Source organism: Etheostoma spectabile, unplaced genomic scaffold (genome assembly GCF_008692095.1).
Source record: "Etheostoma spectabile isolate EspeVRDwgs_2016 unplaced genomic scaffold, UIUC_Espe_1.0 scaffold00018946, whole genome shotgun sequence".
Taxonomy (NCBI): domain Eukaryota; kingdom Metazoa; phylum Chordata; class Actinopteri; order Perciformes; family Percidae; genus Etheostoma; species Etheostoma spectabile.
This window is the reverse complement of record NW_022604580.1, coordinates 3967-9311: the sequence shown is the minus strand read 5'-3', so window position 1 is coordinate 9311 and position 5345 is coordinate 3967.

The window sequence follows — 5345 nt, the reverse complement described above, 5'->3', positions numbered from 1 at the left end:
ACGTGACCATCGTCATCATTGGAATTATTTTTTTACTCACAACTTTATCTTGTACCAACGTAATTTTTTTTGTCGGTAAAGTACGCAGTACAAATATAAGTTTTTATTACGGACTCATGGTCCAATAAACTGACAGCACAATACACACAACACATAAATATTCCCAGAGTCATAATACAATTACATAATATAAAATATCTAAACTCAATCTAAACTATCTAATCTAAAGAGGTCAAATGTAGAAGTTTTCATTCAAGGTTCAAAATGTACTTAAATTTTTTTTTTTAAGTAAAAGTAATGGTAAATCTACTTGTATGGATACATTGGCCATTAGAATTAAACTAGGCTACTATAGCCTACATTGGATCATACTGGATTCTTATTGGCTGCAGGCTATCCATAAAAAAGTGTTATAGGCCAAGGAGTTCGAGTGAAAACTGCCCATTTACCGTTGTAAATGAATGCGCCACATTAAGAAAAGAAAATGTGAATATGTCACTTCCAACACTAAGAGGCGCTTCAGTGTCTCGTCCTTTAAACACCAGAGGATGGCACTAACACACAAGCTGCAGGAAGTAAGTTATACTGCCCGTCTTAATGACATTATCTCTCATCCTGTTGGCTGTTCTGACAGCTGTTACACAAAACCAAGATAAGCAATTAAGAAAGGTTTTTAGCCTTAGGATGAGGCACTATAAAATAGGATCTATAAACCCTAATATAAATCAATAAAAAAGTGTGAGTGCCGGAACTAGCATAGCAATACATCTTAAATCTAAATGTAAACAAACTAAGCACTCACTTGACATGTAGATTCTTAACTATATTCAATGCAAACAAAACACAGGAATTGTTATAAGTAAAAGGGTGTTTTATGGTAATTCTACATATGTTGTGGTGTTGCACCTGTAATGTTTTGAGAAAAAAACTGTTCTAAGAAGAATACACAAGAAAACCGGTTGAAGGAGAAAATATAGTGAGTTAAAGTTTTATTTCCTTATCTCTTCAAACCTACATATTGAGTTGTGTCTTCTCTCACTCTTGCTGTTGGTGGGACAATAGGGATTGAGGTGATGACAAGGAGCCTACAATCTCTGACCTGGAAAACATTCTTCAGGCCCTTTGTTGCTTGGTCTCTCACATACTTTATGGGATTTTTAAAACAATACATTTGGAACAGCAGCTTTATGGGGTTAGGGTTGCAGACACACCTGAAGAATGCATGGTTTATTAATATGGTACTTTTTCAAACAGTATCCTCATAACCCTTTAAGCCACATTTTTGTGGTTGATCCTCTGCCTGGGACAAATAAAGTAGAGGACTCCAGAAAGGCTGGCCACAAATGTTAAATGTTTTCAGATAAAAAAAATAAAAAATAAAAAATTGTCTTTACAAGCCAACAGCGCATAGGGCGTTTTTTTTATTGCTTGCACGATTGTACTATGGTTATGATAATAATAATAATAATAAATATTAAGCATTTGACCAGTTGGCAATAGCCGGCCTGGTCCCGAGATGGGCTGACCGACCCAATCAGAGGTTCCTCAAATTGGGACGTTCTGTCAAAATCAAGCATGTCACCTTCAAATAGCAGAGATGGCAAAGTACTCACTTCCCGTACTCAAGTAGAAGTATAGATACTTGCCTTAAAACTACTCTGGTAAAAGTAAAAGTACTGATTTAACTTCTTTGCTCAAGTAAAAGTAACAATGTAAAGGCTTGGAAGTTTACTTAAAAGCATAAAAGTAAAAGTAGCTTTGTGAATGGCAACTGTTTTTTATGCAAACCTGCCTGGACCACACAAATGTTATTGCAAGCTGAGAAACCTCAGTGTACATGGTAAAAAAGGCTCTTTATATGCCGTTGCCTAAATTTTAAATAGACGTCTGCTAGGGATGAGCCTGATACTCGGCTGAAACGAGTATCCGGTACGGATAAAGCACTTTTGCCGAGTACAAGTATTATACAAGTAATGCGAGTCAATAGGCTCGTTGGAGATGAACTGCGCCTCGCCTGTAAAGTGGACGAGAGCAGGCGGCAGCAGCAGGGGGCGGGGACAAAAAGCTGCGGTAAAGTCGGACAGTTTACTATGGCAACCATTTTAACATTTAAAAGCTAGACTGGATATGTGTTGCAGATATCTTTAATTCAGTTTTGCCTAGTCAAAAAGAACATTTTGGATATCCGCCAATTTATTCTTCCTATCCACAATTGTAATTTCAGATATCCACAAAGACATTCTTCCTACGACAAATTACATCACGTTTGCCATTCATTTGTATGTGGTTTATCATTACAGATATCTACAATTCAGTTGCAGATATCCACTATGTGAATTACGGATATTCGCAACTGAGTTGTAGATATCTGTAATTCCAGTTTGAGATATCTACAATGTGATACTGACTAGTCATAACTCCAGTTCAAGATATCTTTAATTAAACTCCATTCAAGATGTCTATATGGTCCTTTTCAGATATCTTAAATTAGGTTTTGACTAGGCGAAATGACGTTGTAGATATCTGTAACTGGAATTATGACTAGTCAAAATGACGGAGATATCTCAAACTGAAGTTAGGGATATTCGTAATTTAATAGTAGATATCTATTATCAAGATATAAATATCTTGAAATAAATTTTAATTAGAGATATCAGAAATTTGAGATATCTAACTTTTATTCTGCCTAGTCAAAATCTAATTACAGATATCTTGAATTAGAGTTTTGACTAGGCAAAATGATGCTGCAGATATCTATATGCAAATTCCCACAGGTGGGAGCAGAGCGCATTGTTTAAATCATAAAATCACATAGCTGGCACCTGTTAATTGTGTAATTAGCACTGATTAGCACCATGTCGGAGCAGCCAGAGGGTGAAGGCATTTTTAATTGTCTTTTTAATGCCGGAGCCCGTGCAAGACAGGAGCTGGCAGCAAGAAATGAGGATTCAGCGTTACTTTCCACAACAAGACGACTGTTTTGCCGGAAAGTTCATCCACTTCGGGGTAAGTTTCAGAATTGCTAATGTGCTAGCTAGCTAAGGTCGGGGTAGGCTATAGTTTAATAATGTGCTGATTTAAATCAGAACCGTTTCTAGGATATTTTTGTGAATGTAACTATTCGAGTTAAACGTTTGTTTAAAATGACATTGACAACTGCACTTTTAAGATTGGCGGTTGTTCTGATAGTTGTAGTTGGGGTCTTTGAGTGGGTTTGCTACTATCAACTAGCTAGCTACTAGGGGTGATCCGAGTATCCGGCTGAAACGAGTATCTGGTACGGATAAAGCACTTTTGCCGAGTAAAAGTATTATACGAGTAATATGAGTCAACATCCGTGCTCGGATTGAATACAACTCCTCAACTGGCCGCGCAGCGTTCTGTGACAATCACAGCGCCCCCCGCCTACAAACCCGCTCGGATCAATCACACACTCACACAGAGAAATGCTCTCTCTCTCTCTCTCTCTCTCTCTCTCTCTCTCTCTCTCTCTCTCTCTCTTCTCTCTCTCTCTCTGGTCTGCGGTCTGTTCCGTTAACGTTTAGGGTTTCTTCAGCTTCAGGTTTGTTTTTAACTTCGGTTTGTAGTCCTTACATAGTACCAGTAGATTTCTGGTGAACGTGGGGTTTGTAGTCCTTACATAGTAACCAGTAGATTTCTGGTGAACGTGGGTTTCAGACATGCTGCTTGGTTTAAATGCAACTCCCGTTGCGTCTCTGCCATCGGAGATTTTTTTTTTTTTTTTTACTGTCAGCTGCCCCCCGCCCCCCGCCCCCTCTCTCTCTGTGTCTCTCTCTTACTCCACACACACACACACACAAACACATATACCTGGTGTGGAAATAAAAAAAAATCACACTGATCATAAAAAATAAAAAGTTAAAAAAAGAAAGTTATATTGAGTATGAAAACTCTTGTTCATTACATTTTACTTCATAATTGCAACCGCACGTGTTGTATTCATTGTTGCAAAACGTTCTGTATATAGTTTGTTTGTTACCATGACAACAGCTCGATGCTGTCATGTAAATAGTTTTCTTATCAGCAATAAATATAACAATTTTTGATCAACTCATATCAATTGCATGCTTAAATAACATACCGGTTAAAGCCCCGCACATTTCAAGACAACCCGACCCACTTCCGGGTTAAATCTGACCACTTCCGGTTTAGGCCCCGCCCAGTCTGAGTACAGATCCGGATACAGATAATTCATGTGGTAAACAGATACAGATACAGATAATGCTGTACTCGCTCATCCCTAATTCCCACCTCCCGCCGCAGTTTCAACGCATGAACCATGGGTTTCTCCACCCAAGAGCTATGATTGACAATTGGGTCAATGTAAGACTTTTGTCCTGCAATGTGGTCTAGTTTTCGACCTGCATCCCCTGAGGTATTCTCAGTCCCTCCAGGATTTTGCAGCGTTTTTTGAGATTGCACAAAATGACTGATGTTGCGGGAGCTTTTGGAAAAATTCCATTTGTTGCAATGAAGTTGCAGGAGACAGAGAAAGTTGAAAAAAAGTTTTTCTTTTGTATGGTTCTTTAAAAATAAACATAAAACCTGTTTTGAGGAGAAAAAAATCTCTAGGCTGTTTTCCTAGTATCCTTACCAATATGGCTGAGGATGCTGCATATGAAAATGGTTGATGGATTTAAGACAAAAAATAATTTATTGAATGAGTCAAATTTTAACATGTCTGTCAGTGGCTTGTTGATCTTTACATTTTTAGTTGATTTCCTATCCTGGGCTGGGACACACATTCATACAGTTTAATAAAGTACTTTAACTTATCATTGCCCTTACAATCACGAGCGTAGCTGTCCTTAATTAAGGTTATCCTGTATGTCTCATCTTTGGTTTTTCCTGCATCCTGTGTGTGTGTGTGTGTGTGTGTGTGTGTGTGTGCGTGCAGAGAGCCGACAGGATTAAAACAGCAGCTGCTTTCAGCGGTTTCAGAGTAGAAAATCATTACAGCGTACATGTTAAAATGTATACAGATTGGCAGGATGGTCTGTATGTTTTGTTAGTAAATGCGAGATGTTTGAGTCACACATGTCTCGTATTCATATCCAAAACAAAGAAAATAATTTGGTGACGTACGTGAGATGTCTATCCGTTCTCACTACTGCTTGGTCATTGACTCTCAGTCACATACTGATACAAAGTCTGGCACATGGGATTAATGGGATTGGTTGAAGTCGTGAGAAACTCTGGTTATTAGTTAAATTTGCGGAAAAATTGCAGTGATTAGTCAAAATTGCGGGTCGTGCCAAAGTTTTTGATTGGTTGAATTTGCATGAATTGGCACAATCGCGACAATCCTAAAGGTATTATACTGA